Here is a 12,252-nt window from a genome sequence, read left to right on the forward strand (position 1 = left end):
CTGAGTAGTCCTTTGACGGCTAGCTTTAACATTGGAAGACCCCAGATCAAGTTTATTTAGCATACCACTGCATTGTAAAACAGTTGGAGTGAAGTTGCAGGGTTGCGTGAGTATGCATGTTAACTAGTGGGAACCAAGTCTCATTTCTTTTGAAAAGGGAGCAGCAGATTGCTGTGCAAGGCCAATGTTAAAAAGGCAGCTGAATTTAACACCATCTGGAAGAAAAGATCCCTTCACGACTTTCTCACACCGTCAGACAAAACTAGTGTCTCTTGTTCTGAGCCCTTGTCTATGCGGCCATACAATACTGAGTCATTATACTTTTGCTGAGAGAAAATTTGAGAACACAATATGGGGAACCAGTGAATGACCAAGTTTCATTGTGCCCGCTTAAGTCGATTGAAACCTACGTCTAGAGCCATGAATGGCGGCATTGTTTTCCTCACTTGGGCTATGCTAAATGTCAGCACAGTGTAAAGAAAAACTTGAAGTCTGCAAATAACTTACCAGATCTCAATTATAATATTTTCCCACACTAGAACTAATATCATTGCTAGGCTGTACAATGCACAACATAACAAAAAAGCAACTAAAAAGTGTTCATTTAAAAGTTATTCCAGACTAACAAACTGCCCCCCTCTCCATCCACCCTCAGCTTGGGAGTTTGAATTGCTGGACTCTTGCTGCGGCTGGGTAATCCTTTCCAGAGAAGTTCAAGTTGCAAAACTGCTTCTCCAGTCACCCAGGAAATAAACAACATAAATAATTTGTTTTCCGAAGAAAACATTTCAACTGACTAGTGCCACAGCCATGTCATCCTAGCAAGTTCGCAATGCTTAATTCTTCCGTTTACTACTTTTAGTGCTGCTCTGTGAATTTCAATGAGTTTGAGCTTGACAAAACACCACAGTGAGGGAGGGCTTTCAGGGGGCTGGGGAGAATGGTGGGGCTTGTCCATACAGAATTAGGTGCGACAATAGTGCTTCTCAATGAATTACTTTGCTTTTAAAAATTGGTGATGGTAACTTATAACAGATCTGAGCAGTTCTGTCTTGGATTTATTATCCTCAGAATCAAGTGACAGAGCAAGAAGCAGATATTAAAAAGGAGTGCCAGTTTTTTTTTAAAAAAAAGTTAGTGAGCAGTTTTTGATGTTAGTTGTTGTCTATTATGTTGCCTTTAACTTCTATTCTGATTGCTTACTATTGTCCACTCAGTGTCCTTATATTTCTCTGTTTTCTTAACAAGAAAGTAAAAGCCAACAAACAGCACTTTTGCTGAATATCCCAGCTGTCACCTCTTTGAATAATAATATATATAGGAAACAAAGTGAACAATATAATATTTTAGCAACCTATTGTGTGTGTTCCTGTTGTAGTTGTTATGTTGTTTTCAGTTTTTTGACAATACAATAAGAATGACCAGTTAAAACTTAATATTTCAATGTTTGTTTGTTTTTTTGGTCTTACAGAGCAATCCTATACATTCTTACCAGGGAGTAAGGCCAACTGAATGCAGTGTAATTTACTTCTAAAGAAACATGTATAGGATTATTCTGTCAAAGAATAAATGTTGTTTATTTGGACAAGGATGGAAAAAAGAAACAAATTAAATTCTAAAACCAGTCAGTTACATTGGGCTTCCAAAGGCACATGACGTCTATAACAGCATACCATCTCAAATGATTATTGGCATCTGTGCACTTTGGTTCCCAAACAAACATCTCATAAACTCCTTAATGTTATTGTGATGCTGAATCAGTGCTCTTTTGTCAAGGTAGTGGTGGAATTACAAGGATGTCATGTCTGTTGTGAAAGTCTGCTCCTCATTTAGTTAGAATGAATTGTGAAAGAAATAGCAAACAGAAAGTAATAACACTAGGTCAGAAAAAGAGTCTAGTCATACTTCAAAAATATGTAAACAGAGATTTTGGATTATCCACATTGACATGGACTACATTTTATAACATGGACATATATGCCATCCTTTGTTTATCCACATCTTTCCTTCCTTCTCATTATCGTTAGCAAAGTACTGTGGAATTTTGTAATCTTATTACACTTCAGTTTTTAAGAGGAGTGAAATATATGGAGGAGACTTTTTTTTCAATAGATTTAGCCAAAATTGTGGTTTAATCAACAGTACAGATGTTGCTTCCTGTAGCAATGATTTTACAGTCTTAGGTTGGGGATTTAGTAACTTCAAGAGGTTTTTGGATTCAAATAGATGTGCAACACAATCCTATCTTTGATTACTCAGAACTAAATTTTAGTCAGATAGAGATAACTTCTGGAAAAGGGCCTTTCTATCAATTCTATGGGCTTTACTGGAATTATTCAAGCTTACCTTGAAGTTAAATCCCCAGGTGAATTGGCCTTGTGTTTCATACTATACAACCTTCCTTTCTTTTTTCCAACCAACATTTAATTTAGATGGGCCTTCCTTAACTCAAACCTTTTAGTGAATTCAGGTTTGGTTAGCTTCGGGCCTTATAAAGAGATCCACAGCATAGACCCACGACCCTGGGAACACACAGCAAAAACCTGTGGGTAGATGTGTGGCCTTTCTGCTCCTCTGGATAGCTAAAAGGCAGGAGTGTTTCAGAGAGGAGCAGACCCTTGCTGTGGCTGTTGCTGCTGCTGAGCCTGACTCCATGCTGGTTGTTCGCTAGCACAGTGCAATGTGATCTTACTGCAGCCCTTTATGAGGGAGGCCGAAGACCATTCAGAGCAGAACAGACACAGGCAGCTGGCCTGCTGGATTCCTGCCACTTGGTTGTTTAATACCCAGAGGCTACAGGACAAGAAAAGGAGTGGGGAGGTACCTGTAAAGAGGTTCCGAGTGCAGCACAAAAGAGGGGGCAGAAAAAAAGAAAGAGAGAAGTATTTATTTTCCATCTTATGAGTTGAGAATATGGGTGCCTCTGCACTGTAGAATGAATACAGTTTGTGTTGGGGAATCAATTTGACACCACTTTAACTGCCATGGCTCAATGCCATAGTGTGGTGAGGCACCAGCACTCTTGGGCAGAGAAGGTGAAAGACCTTTTAAAAACAAAAACTCCCATGATGTCATAGCACTGGCATTTAAAGTGGTGTCAAACTGCCTTTATTCTACAGTGAGGATGCAACCTATGAGCAGAATAGCCAGGAGGCTAAGTGTGCACAATACATGTGTTTCTCCAGTAGGTTTAGGAGAAAATACTCTCTGGGTGCATCAATGCAGTTTGACTCCACTTTATAACTGCCAGGGCTCCATGCTATGGAATAAAGGGAGTTGTAGCTGTGTCAAAGAGTGCTGGTGCCTCACCAAACTACAGCCCCCAGGATTCCATTGCAGGTCACGATGGCATTTAAAAGGGATGGTAAACTGCATTAATTATTGGGTTGTTGTGCATTTTCCAGGCTGTATGGTCATGTTCCAGAATCATTCTTTCCTGACGTTTCGCCCACATCTGTGGCAGGTATCCTCAGAGGTTGTGAGGTATATTGGAAAACTAAGCAAGGGGGTTTATATATCTGTGGAAGGTTCAGATTGTGAGAGCCTCACAACCTCTGAGGATGCCTGCCATTGGTGTGGGCAAAACATCAGGAGAAAATGCTTCTGGGAGGTGGCCATATAGCCTGGAAAATGCATAACAACCCAGTGACTCTGGTCATGAAAGCCTTGGATAACACATTGCATTAGTTATGTTGTGACTTGTGGGTTCATCCCCACTGTAGAATTCATGCGATTGGGCATCACTTTATCTGCCATAGTTCAAGGCTATGGCAACCTGGAATGTGTAGCTTGGTGAGGCACCACACTCTTTGGTAGAAGAGGCTAAAGCTGAAAACTTCAGCTCCCAGGATTCCATAGCCTGGAGCCATGGCAGTTCTAAGGGATGCTCAATTGCATTCGTTCTGCAGTGTAGATGCGCCCTTTGACTTAGGAATGGGAGGGAGCTGGCGCCCAGGCAAGGGCCCGAGGAAAGAGGCAGCCGCTTCTTGCTGCAATTGCTGCTGCTTTAAGGATCTGTGTAGCAATGGCAGCAATGGGGCCGCTGGGCAGTACCAGGCTGCTGTGTGACAAGCACCAGTTGCCTCCCAGGCGCGAGCTGTGATTGGTGTTTCCCGGGAGACGGGATGGCTGAGCTCCTAGGCTGGCTGGCGCGCGCGCGCTCTTTCCCTCCTCCTCTTCCTCCTCCTGATGAAGATCCTGCCTCCTTTAGGGCAGCGCAGCATCTCCCCTGTCCTTTGCCTTGTCAGGTTAGTCATGTCAAAGTCCTCTCCATCCTCTCCTCTCTGCCCTCAGGTTGCTGGCTATCTTCCCCCCCCTCCCACCAGCCACTTCCCTTTACAAAGGTTCCTGGTTTTCAAGGAATAAAATCCTTTTTATCCCGGGTCTCTACATATGATTAGCATTCTTAACAGGAAGAGCCAGAAGAAATCCCACCCACCTGCATTGGCTATGGCTAGCTCAGGAAATCTGGGCTCAGGTGCCATTGAGAGGGTCCCTAGAATAAATTTGCAGGCAGTTTCTGCTGCTTTGAGCTTGTGACTCGGTGCATCTAACATTGTAGAACAGGCATGGGAAAACTTGGGCCCTCCAAGTGTTTTGGACTTTAATTCCCACAATTGGCTGTTAGGAATTGTGGGAGTTGAAGTCCAAAACATCTGCAGGGCCCAGGTTTCCCATGCCTACTGTAAAATGAATCGAATTTGACACTGATTTAACTTCCATGGCTCAATGTGATGTAATCCTGAGAGTTGGGGTTTGGTGAAGCACCAGCAGCTCTTTGGCAGAAAAGACTAAAGACCTTGTGAAGCTACAACCAAAAGATTCCATAGTATTGATTCATGCCAGTTAAAGTGGTATCAAACTGTATTCATTCTGAAATGTGGACATACCTATAAACATTGTGAAGAACAGCTTCCAAGTGTTGTTGAAGGCTTTCATGGCCAGAATCACTGAGTTACTGTGAGTTGTCCGAGCTTTATGGCCATGTTCCAGCAGCATGTATGGCCATGTTCCAGAATGCTTCTGGAACATGGACATACAGCCTGGAAAACTCACAACTACCAGTACATGAGGAAAATAACCAAAAAACCCCTACATTTTGTGGATCCTGGTGGACCAGCACAATGCCTATTTTTTGGAGGCATCTAGGCAACCAGGTTCTCACTACTGGCCTGTACAGTTGGAGATTCTGTACAGGTCACTTGGCAGATGACCTGTTTTGATGGCAACAATGAGACTTTTTAATGTGGGACTTGGTGGGTGAATTGTATAGCCAACCATAAGTCAAACTGATATCTATATATTCCTCATTTTTCTTCAACAAAAAGTAGCAACACTAATAAAAAAGCGAGTTCCTACTTCAAACAGAGATTTGAGATTATGTAAACTAACATGGAGTCAGTCTGGGCATCCTACGGAAATATTAAGTAAAAATGTAAAATGTAGGTTGGAGACATAATTTTTTTGCACTTATATTTTCCCAAACACATTAGCCTTTATTCCTTGACATAACCCTCCAAACATCAACATCTGATGCATTCTTAATAACAGACCCATAATGTCAGTGTCCCCCCTCCCATCACACACCTCAAATGAAGTTTTTGGTACATAGGAGTGGACCTCTTGCTCAGCAAATGTTCATTTTAAATGTTCCATGGAGGTTGCAACATCTGACTCATAATTTTTCTCTCCCACCCCTTTTCTCCTGCCATTATAAAATTACCTCAAATGTGGCTAGATATATCCTTGTTGCTAGGTACAGTATAACTTCTCCAGAGATTTTTTTCTTAAAAAAATAAATCTGTGTCCTAAGTACTTACTAAAGCCAGTTAATAACATCATGCATGGACATTTAAACTTGTTGTAAGTTCCAGAGAGGATTAGAGAGAAATCATGCTGTGCGCAACTAATGATACCATCTTAACTCTTCAACTGGGAGTTAAATCCACCCACTTCAGTGTGGCATGGAGTTTGCTTTCTCCCATGCCAATAGCATGAACAAGAAGGGGGGTGGAAAGAGAAATTGGCTTGTACTTAAAGAAAAAACCCCACAGGTAGTGTAAGAAGTCAAATATATATTTACTCCTAAGCAATGTTGGTTTTAATGCAGCTGGTGGGTTGCAGCTTATGAATTAGTCAGATTAAGAGTTGTGCTAGCACTTGTATTATAACACTAAAACAAATATTGAATGTCCTATCTATGGTTTAGGAGATGCTAAACTTAGGCAGTGGATGAGCTCTAACTTAGAAAGTAACCTTAATTAATAGGCTTTGTTATAAGCTGAAAGGAAGTCAATGGATTGAAACAACCAACCATTTTAGAATATGGAGGTCTTATAGTTTTTTTTAAAGGATATACATGTTTTGATAGGGTGCTCCATTTCTACGATACACTAGTGTGAGCTTGGATTTGTTGCATTACAAAATTAGTCATTTTAGGGATGTTACTTCTTTTATTTTAGCCTTGGTTAAAAAAAAAACACCCTGCAATACTGCCATGCTTGCTAGTGTTCAGCTCCACTGTGCAGTGCTATCCATTTAAAATCTAGTACTTAGCTGCATGTGAAATGTTGAGAGAATTCTGCCTGCAAAATTTCTTGTCATTGTTGTATGCCTGCAAGTCATTTCCAACTTATGATGACCCTAAGGTGAACCTGTCATAGTGTTTTCCTAGCAAGATTTGTTCAGAGCGGGTTTGTGTTGCCTTCCTCTGAGGCTAGGAGAGTGTGACTTGCCTAAGGTCACCCAATGGATTTCCATGGCTGAGTGGGGATGCAAGCCCTGGCCTCCAGAGTCATAGTCCCGACACAATGCTGGTTTTCTCTTTGTATAGGAAATTGTGATAGATATTGTTAGGTGTTAAACCAACAATTGTCACATCCATTCATTCAAAGTGCAGGGTACATACAAGTATATGAAGATCTACCCAATATATCCATTCAGGAGTCTTTGTTGTTTCTAATGCTGAGGACAACAGTTCACACTCTCTCATGCTTTCTGTTTTGTGATTATTTTTTATACCCATACTGATAATATATATTGACAATGGCTGGTTTTTACATAACAGCCATATTCTGATTCTTGTGTAATATATGTGTATGTGAGAAAAGGGAAGGATTTATCAATATGTCCAAAAAGTGTGATAACCAATATGCATATTGCTAAAATTAGAGGCCTAAGGTGTTAGGAAGCAAGCAACTGAAGGGCACCATCAGTTTACTTCAATTTACATTTCTTATTTAATATTTGAACATGATGTACATAGTATGACTCATATTGTAAACAAATTGTTGATAAGTAACAAAATCAGTGTTCTTGGTTTTCTAAGATTATATTTGCTGTGAGGTAAGATTATAGACCTAAATACATTTGCTAGGTGTATATGTATGTATATGTGCCTTCAAGTCTCCTTACCATGATCCTATGAATTTCATAGAGCCTTTTAAAGTATGGAATACTTAGTGATGGATTTGCCAGTTCCTTCCTTTGCCAAATGGCTTAAAGTGCCTGGTATTTTCTTTTTGCAATCTCCTATTCAGGTGTTCCCAGGCTCACCCTGCTTAGCTTCCAGGATCAGTCAGAATCTAATACAGTGGTTCTCAACCTGTGGATCCCCAGATGTTTTGGCCTTCAACTCCCAGAAACCCTAACAGCTGGTAAACTGGCTGGGATTTCAGGGAGTTCTAGGCCAAGATACCTGGGAACCCACAGGTTGAGAACCTCTGATCTAGTGCCTTAAGGTATTTAGGGCCTCACTAGAGTAGATCCATAAAATCAATCATTACACATATCATTATTTGCCATTTTATAACTGGATTTAGCCTAGGGTATGATTTGTTTCTGGGCATGTCAGACTAGGATGTTGAGAATGCAGTCCAGATCACATTGACTACAATAGCAACATTTTAATTGGTCTTCATTTTTTCAGCATGAAATCCCCTCCCTCCTGGAGATTTTATTTCCGTATTACCTGGAGATTTGTAGAATTTAGTATAAGAGATCCACCTTGTATGCTTTATAGTTGGATTGTCTTGTTGTTCCTGGATTGAATATGTACTTAGTGGCCAAAGGTTAAAGAATGGAGCATATGAGGTGAGATGGGGGTTATTATGAGGTCTTTGCCAAAGTGACCAATTGAAGAGCATTTCCATATTGAACATATGGCACCAGATAGATGGAAAGAGAGTGGTAGTAACTTCTGTTATGTGCATTAGTAAAACTACTTCAGACGATTTTGAAACAAATTCTTGTGTGCTACATTGGGCCTTTTGAATAGATTATATCTTTGGAAGAAAGCAAATGTAAACAATGAAGAAGGTATTATGCAAAATTTTAAATATTATTTTGAAAATATGAGCCAACGTGGTAGAGATATTTGAGTGTTGAATTATGACTCTGAGAAACCAGAATCCAAATTCTCACTTGGGAATGAAAACCCATCAAGTTTCCTTGGGTAAATAACATTTTTGTCAGCCAGTGGACATAAGTTCCACTTTCCACTTTTTCTGGGATCCTGTACTCCTTCAAGAAATCTGGAGTACTGACAGTACTGTTGTGATGAGAGTTATAGTCAGATGATTTACTGTAATTCAAATCTAAGAGCATTAGTCTTGAACCAGTTGGAGACCATAATATGATAGCACATGCCTGCATAATTTCATAATTGTCAGGAATATTCTTCAAAAACAATGGAATTTATATATAGAAAGATTATTTATAGCAGCGGGAATGAAATATGGTTCCAAGATTTCAACCATCTTGGAAGGTAGAAATTTTGTATTACTAACAATACACTTCTATGGATGTATACCTCATTATATTCAGTATAACCTACATCCAGAAAAGTGTGCAACCTAACCCTTCTTTCTTTTCCATTTAAGAAACTAACTTCTAGATAAAATGGGCCTAGAATTATATCCAGCAAAATTATTAAATCAAAAAACCTTTCTTTGCTCATTATAGATGATTGTGGTATAAAGTATTTTTCTGATCTAGAAATAATTTATTGTAGAATATGGATATTATTTTGGTTGCTTCAAATTAATGTTATAGTGCAACACTGACAACTATTTTGATACAAATGGAGTGCCATCCTAAGCATGATATGGGAAAACAAAACAAATTTCAATGATGAATTTATAAATGCATCATGGGTACTTGGGCATAAATGAACTATTCACTCTAAAAGCCATATATTTTGAAATTTACCTGATACTATTGATAATACTGTGCCCAGTGAGACTTAAAGGTGCTTAGCTGGATCATGCCCAATATGTGTGGTTTTATTTTTTTATTAATTTAGTAAATGAACCAAGTTGAATCACAAATGAACCATAAGAGTTTTGTTGTTGCAATAGGAATATTAATTTTCTTAAAACAACAACTTAATACTAGTTAGCAATGAAAATGCAACATCCTTGGGGGGAAAATCCCTACATTTGATAATTATTCCACATATAATAGAAATGAATAAACCTTTTGGAAATTTTTATAGCATGGCTAAATGAAAAGAAGATGTATTAACACATCTCTCACTACATGGGGGCATTGCCTTTGCATTTGGTTTGGCCTTTAGGTATATCAATTCATTTTAAAGATGGTGTATCTCAGTAACACCAAAGCTGACATAATTTCCAAAGGTATGGCTTGACTAGTATGCAATTAGAAATATTTATACATTTGCTTCACACATTTGTATATTAGACATCCCAATTATCTGGAGGGGGCAAAAGTGGAGTGATTTTTGGAATATGTTGTTTATTGACTACACCTTAGGTTTGTTCTCCTAGAAACCGTGTTACCAAAAATAGCTATTCTTCAGCCAAATCTCTGTCTAATAACTTGCTTCAGGTATATCATTAAGTAGCAGAAAACAATATAACCACTTTCATCGTTTAAAAACAATCAATCAAACCCAAATGATATTAGAGATTCCTATATATCGTATGTGCTTTTGTTACATTATTATGTCAATCTAATGCTTAAATCGTTAGCACCCACATAGCTGCCTTTCTGATATTTCTCCAGTCCACTGGATTTTGAACTGTGATTATGTAAATTTTTTTTACTGATAAATAAATTACTATAATTGTAGTTGAAATACCACTCAAATTCTTAGGACTGTTGCATCAAAATAATATATTATGCATTGCTTAATTATTTATAAGGACTAATTTAAAATAACTGTAGGGCAAAGCATACATTTATTTTTAAATTCCCCCTCCTTTCTTCCCCTCATAACAGGTACCAATATGTTTTGGATGGCAAAATGGAGGGGAGGGAGAAGGGGACGGAAAGAAGGAAGCCTTCGTTATTAAATGTGACCCAGTTGTTTGGCCTAATAATGTTGTCAAGATGCCATAGTCTTCCTACTATCCTCATATGCTTGAAAGAAAGAGTAGTCTATAATGCATGAATATTAGGTGGACACAATTAATAGAGAGTGGAAAAGAGGAGTACTTCTCACATCATGATCACTTATTTAACTGGCATTCGAGAGTAGCAAAAAAGAAGCATGAACTTAAGCTTATGAACCTTATAATATACATTATGAAATACTGTGTATTATATAATAATGCTTGCGCATTCAAACTGAAATTTAAATTGCTCAGTTTTTGTTGATATTGATGAACAGCATTTAAACAACAAAGCAAACCATTGCTCTATTCTTTTATTTGAAGAAATTTAATATATTCTAATTGTTGTGAATATTCAAAGAAGTATCATGCAATCTTATTGTAGGAAGCAGCCCAACATTTAACCCCCCTTCTGTTTTTTTATTTTATTTCTGACCCCACCCTGTGAAAGCTGTTAATGAAATACCGCAGATTGATTGCAGAGAACCTGCAAGGGCATATTTACTGTACTATATATAGTAAAGCCCATTTGGTACATTAGCATTTTGCCGTTTTATGCAAATGTAGTGAGAAAATGACTCATGTATATGATTTAATATGCATCAGCCGCAACTTGGAACGTCCTCATATGAAGAAATTAAAAATTCATTATGGAACGAGACCGGTGTTGCTACATGGTTAAAACGTTATTAAAGCATATTTCAGTGTTTTGCTTACACTAGTGTTCTCATCATGGTGCCACCATTTCATGACAAAGACTGCAGAAGAGAAAACATTCAACTTAAAATGTCTGCTGGCACACATCACTGGATTTGTGTGTCACTAAACAATGAACGAGCATAGTCTTGAATACCAACTATTTAATTAGCACTTTTGCCAGCCATGCATAAAAAAAGCTCATTTACATGCATCATGCTTAACGATTATTCCTATAAAAAGCTACTTTTTTTAAAAAAAATCCTGGCATGCTGATGTAGCACCGCATAGAAATAAGGCACACATACAATACGCTCTTTATTTTAAAACCTCGAGTTTTACGAATTTGATAGAAATGTTCAAAAATCATGATATTTCCATTGGTGATGCCGCTTCATTATTTAATTTAACCAGCCGTATGCCCTAAAAAGCTGGATACAACTAATAATTAAGATCTTCAAAGGGCAACGGAAATTCTATAGCGGTCAACAGTTTAATTAAAGACTGTTTTAACAGGTCTGTTGGATGTACAGTTATATTTAATGACAAGCCCTGTCTTGCAATCAGTGTTTCGGAAAGATATGAATTTCTTATTGTAAACACTATTAGATGATGCCACTGCAATGTGTAAATTAGTCTAATAAAAATATTGCTTGAGATGGGGGCGGACCTTGCATGTTCCTGTCCCTTTTTAATTCTGAATCATTCTGCCTGCCTAGACTCTTTCTTCAGCTACATTCAGCAAGGAAGGGAGGTTCAAGTTAACTTGCCTAGTGCTATCCACAAAGGCTTGTAGATTAATATAGAGATCTGTGATACACAGCAAAAGGAGGAGACAGTAAATATGGCAGCTGTTTTAGGAAATATATAATTTGGCATGTTGACTCTGGCAGAATGGATTGCAATGGCAAACAATCAGTTTTGCAAATATAATCTATAGGAATCTACAGTATCCATAGGAATGTAAGCAAAACAAATGGGTAAAGAATATTGTACGCCTTATTGCTGACAAATAATGTTCTGCAGCATATTTCATTTGTACTAGTGGTTCTTGCTATCTAAGCCTGAATTTAATTTTAAATCTATTTCATCTTCTTCACAGAAAAGAGGAAATATTCTCTTTTCCTATAGCATGCATTTGTGTTGGATCTAAAATATACACAGTGCAATCACAATAGCAGATTTATTAACCATTCAGACG

The sequence above is a fragment of the Anolis carolinensis genome, chromosome 2 (genome assembly GCF_035594765.1).
Source record: "Anolis carolinensis isolate JA03-04 chromosome 2, rAnoCar3.1.pri, whole genome shotgun sequence".
In the NCBI taxonomy this organism is placed as follows: Eukaryota; Metazoa; Chordata; class Lepidosauria; order Squamata; family Dactyloidae; genus Anolis; species Anolis carolinensis.